The sequence below is a fragment of the Symphalangus syndactylus genome, chromosome 1, assembly GCF_028878055.3.
Source record: "Symphalangus syndactylus isolate Jambi chromosome 1, NHGRI_mSymSyn1-v2.1_pri, whole genome shotgun sequence".
NCBI classification, from domain to species: Eukaryota; Metazoa; Chordata; class Mammalia; order Primates; family Hylobatidae; genus Symphalangus; species Symphalangus syndactylus.
Window position 1 is genome coordinate 59,308,375 of NC_072423.2, and position 12,812 is coordinate 59,321,186.

General features: G+C 36.2%; 1 long non-coding RNA gene across 1 annotated transcript; it reads left to right on the plus strand.

Annotated features, from left to right (window-relative positions):
- The first annotated feature begins 278 nt into the window (after positions 1-278).
- On the plus strand, positions 279-12,610 carry LOC134731801 (uncharacterized). The gene is made up of 2 exons (XR_010114394.1): positions 279-778; positions 9,300-12,610. It is a non-coding gene; the product is annotated as an uncharacterized lncRNA (long non-coding RNA).
- The last annotated feature ends 202 nt before the right edge of the window (positions 12,611-12,812 follow it).

The following is a 12,812-nucleotide window of genomic DNA, read 5'->3' on the forward strand; positions in this document are numbered from 1 at the left end:
CCCATTAAGGAGAAGAAGTAGACAGCAGTGATGGGAAATTGGACACACTCATGGGAATTGATCCCATAAGTAATCACATTAAGGATAATGGAAATCATATTTTTCACTATCAGAGAAAAGAGTTACTAACGAAAGGGGGAAAACCAGGTGTTGGATTAGAATTGGAAATTTTGATATAACTCATGACACATATGTAAGAGGTCTATGGTAAGAGGTTTATTGAAAGGAATTGGCTTATGTGATTGTGGGGTCTATCTAGGTAAGTCTGAAATCTGTAGGGTAGGCCATTAGAAAGGGCAGGCTAGAATTCTCAGGCACAGGCTGAAGCTGCTTTTCAGAAGGAAAACTTTTTCAAGAAAGGCTTAGTTCCACATTTGAGGTCTTTTAATTGAGTCAGTCAGGGAAATTCAATATCTGGGGTAATCTGTGCATTACTTAAAGTCCATTCATTGTAAACTTTAATTATTTCTGCTATCTTCACAGCAACACCAAGACTAGCGTTTTTTGTTTTGAATTTTTTACTTTTTAGTTTTTATGGGTGAACTAGTCTGAATAATTGGTTATCGTAACTTAGTCCTCTTCACACATCAAAAGGTCATCACAACACACATAAACATTAATGTATACCCTACTTATATCCCCAGAAAGGTCCTGGGAGTGATGATACCTCAGTAGCAACAAGCACGTCTGATGCCCACATCTAAATGACATTGTGTATTGAAACAAGGGTTTCCTGGAGCAATGGATGGATCCAGGGCGGTGGCAGAAAAAATACAAGGTGATTCTGGAACAGTTTATTGTACCACAAGTTAAGTGCTCACGGAATTATGAAGATGTGAAAAGGACACAGCAGCCAAACTGAGGAGGCTCCTACTGGTGAAATCCTAGACCATTTGAGCACCAAAGTAAATAATAAAATATTATAGTGCATTGGCTATGCTAAGAGTGCATTAGTCTATAGTAATATAAAATAAATAGGCCGGGCATGGTGGCTCACCTCCGTAATCTCAGCACTTTGGGAGGCCAAGGCAGGCAGATCACCTGAGGTCAGGAGTTTGCCATCAGCCTGGCCAACATGGCGAAACCCCGTCTCTACTAAAAACACAAAAAAAATTAGCCAGGCATGGTGTCAGTCGCCTATAATCCCAGATACTCGGGAGACTGAGGCACAAGAGTCACTTGAACCCAGGAGGCAGAGGTTGCAGTGAGCCGAGATCACGTCACTGCACTCCAGCCTGGAGTGCATCTCAAAAATAAATAAATAAATAAATAAATAAAAGATAGATGACAGATAGTTTGATGAGAAATTTATATTTATATATTCTCAAAGTACTTCCCCAAAAATTATTTATTAATTAACAGCAGAGGGTCATTTCACTGAGAAGAACCCTGGTAGACACCACCATAATAAAGTCATCAAATTTAACATGACCAAAAATGAGACACACAGAAACCATGTTCCACCTGATAGAATGCAATAAGAGGAACACAGTATCACTTGTGTGATATCCCTTTCTAATATGCAGACATTGAATCTAACCATGAGAAAATATCAAACAAACCCAATTTAAGGGACATCACACAAAATAACTAGACTTGTAGTTATTTCAGAAGGTCAAGATAATGAAAGCCAAGGAAAGAGGAACAGATCGACAATGATGAAGGCTAAGGAGGCGTGACAACTAAATGCAAAGCATAATTCTGGACTAGGGCCTTTTGCTGTGATGAACATTATTGGGATAATTGGAGAAATGTGAATTTGGTTTGGGCATTATATAGTAGTGTTACTTTCCTAATTTTCATCATGGGGCTATAGATTGTGTTATATAAGAGAATGACCTAATTTGTCATTATTAGGGAGATAAAAGTATTTGTCTTTCCACAACAAATGATAAGACATCATGTTGATAACTTACCCTCAAATGGTTCAGGTAAAAACTTTCTACACTTGAAACTTTTTTGTGAATTTTATATTTTTAAGAAAAAATAAAACTACTGTATTATTTCTGAGAATACAGATAATGATAAGGGAGATATTTTGCTTAGATACTCAAAATACGTTGGTCTAGGATCTGGTCCCGAGTTCTGTAGACCAAATAAAGCAATTTGTAAATGTATTCAGAAGTGATGCTTGTATGGAAAAGGCTAATTCATGTTAGTCAAATTCACAAAAGAAGGCAGTATAAATCTCAATATAAAATTGTTTAATAACAATTTTTAAATATATAAAGGGAATCAACCATACAAAATCACTGGTGGAATACTCTCTCCATGCAAGGAAAATATTTAATGTTAGTTCTAAGTAAATCAGAAAGGTATGTTTAATAAACATGGAGCAAGAGTTGAAGGACAGTTAACAGCTAATGTCATCAAGCTATTATATATATATATAATATAATACATATATACACACACATTATGTGAAAGTAGAGGGCTTTGAAATAAAAAAGACCTAGATTCAAATTCTGGCTCCAAACTTTATTTATGTGATCTTGAGCAAATTCATTAAACTGTTTAGCTTCAGTTTCTTCACTCAAGAAGTGGGAATAGTAACTCTGCAAGACTGATTTGAGGATTAAATACACTAGCACAAGCAGCACACAGCTTCTACTAAATAAATGTTAGCTTGTGGTTACTATCATTATTTTGCCAGAAGGTGGGCTAAAAGGTAGAAGCCCCTTCTTTTCTAGACAGCCTTGGCAATGTACTGTTAAATTCTTACTTTGTTAACATTTCTCGTCTCTCCGATAACTTTCTGCTTTGGGTTAACAGTATTTCTGCAGATTGGGTGCAATGCTATGGTAGGCTAGAACTTTAAAAAAGTAATACAACCATTATTTTATATGATGCCTAACCAAATGCTTGAGACGTATTGTAGGTTTAATGAATGTTTGATTAATGAATAACTACATGAATAGATAATAGCTATAATTAGAATAGGAGTGGCTTTAAATGTCTTCAGTCTCACAAATCACTAATGAAATAGATTATTTTTTATAATAGTTATCTAACCTTAGTCATCATAGAGGCTTTTTTTCCCTAATTTCATTCTCAAACTATAATCTTAGCTAAAAGTATTAGTGATACCTTGAAGGTGTGAGATACTTTTTGGAAAAACAGTGGTAAACTAAGCCAAAAAATATATATCTTCTGGCGAATTCATTCTCTGATGATTCCAATGCATAAGTTGTTACTCTACTAAAATGTAAACTTAATGCATAAAACAACATTGCATAGGCCTACAAACTGCTATTTCCAGGAATGGCCAAATTATCCCCTAGGTTGTTCATCACATGTACACTGCATTGTAAATTTCATGTGGGGTGTAGTATCATGGCTAATTGAAGTTTATAGATTCTATTGTGACTAACATGTATCCATAATAACAAAGAATAAAGAGATCATTGTGATAAAGAAACAGCTCATATGCAAATGTGTGGGGGTTTTGGAAGAGTTAAAAGAGTTAAACTAGTTCATTTTTAAATGCTTTAAAATATAGCTGATATCTATAGCAAATATGATTTTAAACTACCATCTTTTATTCCTGTTAAAAAATGCCCCATTTTTCCTCTTGAGAAATTGGTGTCAGATCCCTAAGCTTCTCATTCTGTGCCTCAATCCTATTACTTTGTGAGCTAAAAGGAAAGAAGGCAAGAAGGTCATGTCAGAGAGTCCGTTGATGATGATAAGTTTTCTGAGTGATTGGACATAGCTAATTTGTACCTCATTGTTCTTGGGGCCACACACTCAACAATGCAGTCTTTAGAGTGTGCCCTGAATCACCTCATCAGCGAGATGAGCAGTTTAGCACTAAAATTCTACACCTGGTAGGTTTAGTTCAGTCTCCCATCAAACCACTTTTCATTTCCTCAGAAATCCTAATGAGGCTTCTGCACTTAAAAGCAGTGTATCTTTTGCTTTCTAAATGACCACGTTTTTTTAAGAGGGGAAAAAAATATCCCTTTTTCTCTCACACAAATAAGAACATCTATAAATAGATGCCCAGTGTCTGACAAGAGAAATGATATCACAGTTCTTTTGACCCGTTTTCAGCCACTTTACATCATGTAAATAGTAATTGTTTATCACCTCATTGACACCCATACACGAAGCTTCATGATGTTAATTAATATCACCACAGGCAACCCCTAAGCTCTGTGCTTTGCAATTAGTATTGGCTGGGGGCAGAAAAGCAACATCTGCCAGGGAATATTTATTTATTCAATAGGTTTTCTAGAACCTATCACTATAATCCCTTACCACAAAAGTGAAACCCTCCAATAGCATAAATCATTTGCAGGTTGTGACACTAAATTGAACAATTGCTAGTACTCCCAAAATAGCAGTTGCCTTATTATTGGAATGGGCTTAAAGTGGAAAAGCAAAACAGAGACTCCCTCTTCTCCTACTCCTGATGCATACCTTCTGCCAGAATACACACAAAACATCAAATCCCTTATAGTTTCAAATCATAAATCTAATATGGTCCAATTGTGCTTTAGCCTAGCACACCCAACACTTGTCATTGGCCCAAAAGGAGTAGGCATTAATTAATTATAAATAAATAAATAAAATGCCATAAGCTGAATATTAACTAAATGATTTCTTTTTCTTCAGTTTTTACATATTTTCCACCCTCTGCAGTCTACTTCAATAATTTTCAGCTATGAATATTTCATGTCCTTCTCCAGTTAATTATTTATGTTGATGAAACATAGCACTTACTATGCCCTTCTAGAATTCCAGGCTGAACACAGTTCCCAGCTATTGCACAAAGAGGAAATAGAGCTCATAGAAGGTTTTGGTTTGTGAAAAATATTTTAGAGGTTTTTTTAAAAAAATTAACTATTTCCCAACCCATTGTATTCCTACAAAGTAATTCCATTTGTTACTTCCGTTCTTGATTGCTGAATATCGCGTCATGTATTCTTAACAATTTCTAGGCTGGGCGTGGTGGCTTACGCCTATAATCCCAACACTTTGAGAGACCGAAGTAGGGGGATCCGTTGAGTCTAGGAGTTTGAGACCAGCCTGGGCAACAAAGCGAGACCCTTGTCTCAATTAAAATAAAAAAAATTGCAACCTCTTACAAAAGAGACTACCAGTCAAATTTCAGAAGTCGGGATAATGCTATAGCTACTTCCCAAATTATAATAAATGATGCAAAACTAAAAAAACTAAACATTTAAGAATCTTTTTATTTTCAGTATTAAACTATTTTCAGTCAGAATCTCTAGTTATCAGTTATAAGTCCTACCAGAAGTAGTCTCCTAAAATCCTGGACCAGCTTTAGAGAAAAGGAATCTAGTTCTTTACTTAGTAGGGGAGGAAATCTGGGGTAAACAAGTTTAGAAGACTATTTCTTTCACGGCTTTTCTTCTTAGTGTATCTATTAACAAATAGCTAAGTTGATTTCTGGAGAATCTGAGGCCTCATTTTCTGCAATAATACAATAAAGAAAGAAATCACTAAAAATTAGCTCCAATTTAAAAAGAGGAAAATAAACTAGAAGCATGAATATTCCACTCATTGTAAGCTGTTTCCGGACGTTATAAGAATTATTGATAGGGCAGATGGCTTGGGTGTCTCTTTAAGAAAAAGAATACAAAATTAGGAAGCTAATGTTACTTAAAATAAGAAAAATGCACAAGAAAGTATAAATTTCTGAAAGTCAACAAATAAACATTCCACAAAAACAACAATACAACATTTTATAAATTAATGACCTACTATACTTCTTCCATGTTTTTATCTCTCACATTTTTTGGCTACATGCTGTTTGATCACCTTTTTATACAACAATGATTTGTTAATAGATGATTGTTTTTCCTCTAACATGAGTAATGAATTTTTTTTAATTATTGATCATTTGGAAATGTTTCTTTCAGATTCAAATTTGTTTTTGGTACTTTTGATGTAAACTTTTATGATTGTCATCAAATTTGGGACAAATTCTAATAAATATCATGTATACACTATGCTGTAATATAGATATGCCGTAAGATTTGGAAGATTTTTTCATGGGTAAACTGCTTTTGCTTCAGCTCATTTGAAACCTTGTTTCTCCTCTGTATTCATCAGCATTCTCCAGAGAGACAGAACCAACAGGATGTATAGAGAGAGAGATGAGAGAGAATTTATTAGGAGAATTGGCTTATGTGATTATGGAGGCTGAGAAGTCCCAGGACAGGCCATCTGCAAGCTAGAGACCCAGGGAAGCTGGTAGCATGGCTCAGTCCAAGCCCAAAGCCCTCAGGAACTGCGAAGCCAATGGTGTTTTCAGTTCAAGGCGAGAGAGCCCAGGAGCCACTTGTGTGAGTCCTGGAGTCCAAAAGCCAGAGAGCCTGCAGTTCTGATGTCCAAGAATAAGAGAAAAGTGTACCCCAGCTCCAAAAAAAAAAAGAGAAAAATCACCTTTTTATTCTATTGAGGCCCCTAACTGACTGAATAGTGCCTTCCTGCATTGAGGGCATATCTTCCCCACTCAGTCCACTGACTCACACTTCAATCCCCTCTGGAAATGCCCTCACAGATATACCCAGAAATAATTCTTTGCCAGTTCTCCAGGTAATTTTTAATCCAGTAAAGCTGACACTGAAAATTGACCACCACATCCTCTGTTACCCAAATACTTCTGCTGCAGGGTATCTTCTGCTACATATCGGAGGGTAGGACTATTACTATGAGAGTCTGTGAATCACCTAAATACATCCCATAAAAGGGTCCTCAACTCAACTTTTATTTAGGAAGACTTCACAAATGTCCATGGTCACTACAATGACACTCCATTGAAAGTAAATGACTCTGAAGCTCCACTTCATTATTAGCTTTGGGATAAATGATGATTCCCCTATTATTGCCTGGAAAAGAAAGAAAAATATCAACGTAATGGAATAGTGACATAATATCAACAAAATGGAAACACTTTGCTATGAGCATAACTTTCCAGAGGACAAATATAGGGGATGCTACTATATTCAATATTTGAAATCCAATCAATGCTACATAAATAATGGAAGGTAAAGAATATTTTGGATATATTGTGTTAAGCCATAATTTAAAATCTGATGCCACATTGACTACTTTGGTATTTTCAAGTGACCTATTGATTTATTTAATCAATCTAAGGGATTGCCTAAATTATCTCAATGTTATGATTAGGTTGATAAATGTGAGAAACAGAACAAGTTGAGAAACAATTTATTTTTGCAAGCAATGAGAATAATGTTTCACGTCATACTATCTGTTTCTCATATGAGGGGTAATTTTGAGAGAGCCAGTTCCTAGAGGAACGCTCCCAGTGTTTTTAAACTTAGTTCCTTTGTACTCTAGATGGAGCACTTCACCTTCTGCTTTCACTGTTTGTTTCATCAGGACTGAGTTACAGTCATGGAGCATTTTGAAAAGGCTTTCATTAGAAGGCTTTATTGGTGGTCTTCAAAAATAATGAAGAAATTTCAACTATTCCATACAAAATGGCTCCTCCTATCCATGCTGCCATGCTTATGTGTTTTAATGATTGCATTCCCAAAGCACATTTGACCTTTCGGTTTCTGGTTCATAGCACAAGAAATGAGTATGTTGCTTAGTTCCTCATTATTTAAGTGGTCCAAGAACATTTCTTTAAAGAGATTGAAAAATACGACCAACAATTGGGATTGAAGTTGGCAAGCCTTGTCATGATTAACCCACTCAGTTGGTATTGCTTGTGCTTGTGGCAATGTCTACATTGGTACTAAATTTAATGTCAAAGCTGAATGTTCCAGGAGCAATAGTTTTCAGTAGTTTTGCAGTGTTTTCACTCATTTTCTTTCCTTCTTTCTTTCTTTTAAATTGGATTTTAGTATCCTGTAAATTCCCAGTGATAATATGGTTTCTTGTTTCCAGACACATTGAATTGAAAAAGAGTCAGATCAGAATGATCTTAATATTTTGAATTAGCAAGCAAACTAGCACTATAAAAACACACAGCTTTTTAAATTCAAAACTATAAAGACTCTATATAACTAAGGACCCATTTTACTGGACAAAAATAAAATATCTTTTTTAAAAAAGAGGATTCCTATGGCCATACTATAAAGTAACCTAGGATTTATGGGACTTACAAATAATTATTAATGCTTAGACTAAATTTATCAGCTTTTTATGTGTTTTGTGCTGAAAGAGTGATTTATTTCCTAAATAAAAGTGAGATGGAAACTTTCCCTGGTGCACTTCTTTTGTGATCCAGGGGACAGGCTAGCTTCACATGCAATAAATTACAGGGGTAAGTACTAGGATTTATTCGGCTCAGCTATATAAAACAACACCAACACCCTTTTCCAAATGGGACTGAGATGCAGCAAAATAGCCGTAATCAGTGCATTCTGCTGCTCCCCAAAATAAAATAGCCATGAGATTGAAAAAGAAGCTTCTGTCTTCCAGCTTTCAAAGAAGCCAGGTTTGCCCTGAGTGTTTTCTATAAGGCTATGAATGCATTTATCTGAAGTAACTCTTTGGCTGAGGTCAACTAGAATACAATGTCTTTTAAATAAATTGGTCAATACTAGAAAAGCTGAATGCCTTCTGTGATGCCCAAGGCATTGAAACTCATCCTTTGCGCTCCTTTTTTTTTTTTTTTTTTTTTTTTTTTTTGAGAGGGAGTCTCACACTGTCACCCTGGTTGGAGGGTTGGAGTGCAATGGCTCGATCTCGGCTCACTGCAACCTCCACCTCCTGGGTTCAAGCAATTCTCCTGCCTCTGCCTCCTGAGTAGCTGGGATTACAGGAGCCCACCACCATGCCTGGCTTTTTTTTGTATTTTTAGTAGAAACAGGGTTTCACCATGTTGGCCAGGCTGGTCTTGAACTTCTGACCTTGTGATCCACCTGCCTCGGCCTCCCAAAGTGCTGAGATTACAGGCCCAAGCATTTTCACATCATAATGCTTAATACTTAGTACAGGTATACTCATTTTATTCCATTTTGATTTATTGTGCTTCACAGATGTTAAACTTTTTACAAATCAAAGGTTTGTGACAACTCTGAATGGAAGAAGTCTGTTGGTGGCACTTTTCCAACAGCATGTGCTCAATTAGTGTCTCTGTGACACATTTTGATAATTCTAGCAGTATTTTAAACTTTTATTATTATATCTGTTATGGTGATCTGTGAACAGTAATCTTCGATGTTACTACTGTAATTGTTTTGTGGCACCATGAACAGTCCCCATATAAGACAGCGAACTTAATCAATACATGCTGTGTGTGTTCTGATTCCTCCAATGACTTGCCTTTTTTCCATCTTTCTCCCTCTCCTTAGGCCTCCCTATTCTCTGAGCCACAACAATATTGAAACGAGGTTACTCAATAACCCAACGATGGCCTCTAAGTGTTCAAATGAAAGGAAGAGTCACACATTTCTCACTTCCAGTCAAAAGCATTTCTATGATTAAGCTTAGCATGTTGAAAGCCAAGATAGGCCAACAGCTAGGCCTCTTACATCAAACAGTTAGCCCAGCTTTAAGTTGAAAGTAAAAGATTTTGAAGGAACTTAAAAGCGAATACTTGTATGATAAGAAAGTAAAGCAGCCTTATTGTTGATAGGGAGAAAGTTTGAGTGGTCTGGAGAGAAGATCAAATCAGCCACAAAGCCTAAGATTAAACCAGCCACAAAGCCTAAGCCTTAAGCGAAAGCCCAAACCAGAGCAAGGCTCAAACTCTCTTCAAGTCTATGAAAGCTGAGAGAGGTGAGGAAATTAGCAGAGGTTGGTTCATGAAGTTTAAGGAAAGAAGCTGTCTCTAAAACATAGAAGTGCAGAATGAAGCAGCAAGTGCTGGTGTACAAGTTTCAGCAACTTATCCAGAAGATCTGGCTAAGATCATTGAGGAAGGTGGCCCACTAAACAACAGATTTTCAGTGTAGACAAAACAGTCTTCTATTGGAAGAAGATGCCAGATAGGACTTTCATGGATAAAGAGGAGAAGTCATGCCTGGTTTCAAAGCTTCAGAGGACAAGCTGACTCTCTTGTTAAGGACTAGTGCATCTGATGACTTTGCCAGTGCTCATTTATCATTCCAAAAATCCTTAAAACATTCAGGCTATTAAAAATTATGATAAATATACTCTGCCTATACTCTATAAATGGAACAACAAAGCCTGGATGGCAGCATATCTGCTTAAAGCATGGTTTACTGAATATTTTAAGCCGACGGTCAAGACCTACTGCTCAGAAAAAAAGATTCCTTTCAAAATATTACTGCTCATTAACAATGCACCTGGTCACCCACAAGCTCTGATGGACATGTGCAAGGAGATTAATGTAGTTTTCATGCCTACTAACACAACATCCATTCATCAGCTGATGGATCAAGGAGTTATTTCAACGTTTGAGTCTTACTAATTAAAAAATAAAATTTTAAAGTGACAGCTGCCATAGACAGTGATTTCTCTGGGCAAAGTAAATTTAAAACATTTTGGAAAATATTTACCTTTGTAGATACCAATAAAAGCATTCATGATGCATGGGAGGAGGTAAAAGTACCAACATGAACATGAGTTTTGAAGAAGTTGATTCCAACCCTCATGGATGACTGAGAAAATTGAGACTTCAGTGGAGGAAGCAACTACAGATGTGGTAGAAATAGCAAGAGAATTATATTTCAAAGTAGAGCCTAAAAATGTGACTGAATTGCTGCAAATTCACGATAAACTTGAAAGGATAAAGAATTAGTTTTTATGGGTGATCAAAGAAAGTGGTTTCTTGAGCTAGAATCTACTGCTCGTAAAGATGCTGAAAATGCTGAAATGACATTGCTGAAATGACAACAATGAGTTTAGAATATTACATAAACTTAGTTGATAAAGCATCAGCAAGATTTCAGAGGGTGACTTTAATTTTGAAAGAAGCTCCACTGTAGGTAAATACTATCAAACAGCATTGCAGGCTACATGGACATTTTCTGTAAAAGGAAGAGTCAGTTGATGCGGCAAACTTTACTGTTGTCTTATTTTAAGGAATTGCCACCACCACCCCAAACTTCAGCAGCCACCACCTTGATCAGTCAGCAGGCATCAACATTGAGGCGAGGCCCTCCTCCAGCAAAGACTACCACTTGCTGAAGGCTCAGATGATCGTTAGCAATTTTTAGCAAGAAAGCATTTTTTAATTAAGGAATATATATATTGTTTTTAGACATGATGCTACTGCACACTTAATAGACTACAGTATAATGTAAACATTAATTTTATATGCTCTGGGAAATGAAAAATTTGTGCAGCTTCTTTCATTGAGATACTTGCTTTATTGCACTGGTCTGGAACTGAACTTGCAGTATCTCTGAGTTTGCCTGTATTGTAATTGCATGTTTACCTGTCTGTCTCTCACTAGTCCCACCACAGAGATAATCAAAAGCAGATAATGTGCCTCGTTTATCTTTATTTCACCAGTGCAAAGCCTGTGGAAGGCACTCATTAAATATTTATTGGATGAGTGGATGGATAAAGAACAGAGGGATGAATAAAAGTAAAACCATCCAGAGATAGTCTAGGTTTCAAAACCAAGTAATATTCATCTTTTCATAGACAGAGCTGCACACATATTCAAACAGTGATAAACAACTCCCAAAGTGCTTAAAAACATGTATCTAAAACCAAAAAGAAATTTCTGAGGTTCTACTGCCAGAAAAGATCACTTTAAGAAAAGGAAATTGTTTTGTAAACAATAGTTATAAATTCCACTACAAACAATAACTAAGTAAATTCTACTAAATCCACAACCGTTGTGGGTCTCCCATATTATTATTAATAATAATGTATTATTAATTTTTCTCATACATTTATTTTTCACAACTCTTACATACTTATTTACTAAAGGAAAACTGAGGTGACAGAAAAGTTCTACAACTTTCTAAGGTCACAGAGTAAGTGGGAGAGCTAGGGCGTGAATTCAGACACTATGACAAGAGTTTATGTGCTTAATCACTAGACAATAGTATTCTCTTTAGGCAGAGAGACTAAAAAATAAGTATTATCAAATTTGACTCACAGAGGATTTTCTGGGTGGGAGCCTGAATTACTGACAATAAAAGGAAAATTATTTTAGAAAAAGAAAAAAAGCATCAGTTTCAATTATTTTTATTCATTGAAAAATGAACTTGTTGAAATACTGTGATATCACTTGATATTACTTTATAGCAACACATGGAATAGATTTGTCCAACTGAAGTTACAGATTGTAATTTCTGTGCAAACAGAGGACATTTTAGGCCAAGGATGACAAATGAGTTTGTGCCAATATGGTAACTTCTAGAGATGATCGCTAAAGACTAATCTGGAGAAAACCTACAGTCAATTAGCACTGCCTACTGTGAACACACGAACTCTGCTGCTGGACAAGCACTGGCCATATGCTCTCCTTCTCTCAGGAATATTGTGGGGATACATTCCTAGCACACTAGTTCTTCAATCAGATTGTACATCAGAATAACCCGTGGAGTTTCCATAAAATACATGTAACAGGGAAAGACAATCTTTGATTTCTGTAAGCTTACAGTACTGAGAGGTAAAGCGATAGAAGCATCTTGTAGTGCACAGCTGAAAACAAAAATAAATCTTCCCATGTCTTCATGAATTACGTAGTCTTAGTCCATTTGTGCTGCTGTAACAAAATACCCGAGACTGGGTAATTTATAAAGGACAGAAATGTATTTGTCACAGTTCTCAAAGCCAGGAAGTCCAAGATCAAGGCACCAGCAGGTTTGACGTTTGATGTGGGCCCCTTCCATCCATGGTGTTTTCTCTCAACAGCATCCTCACATGGTGAAAGAGGGAAG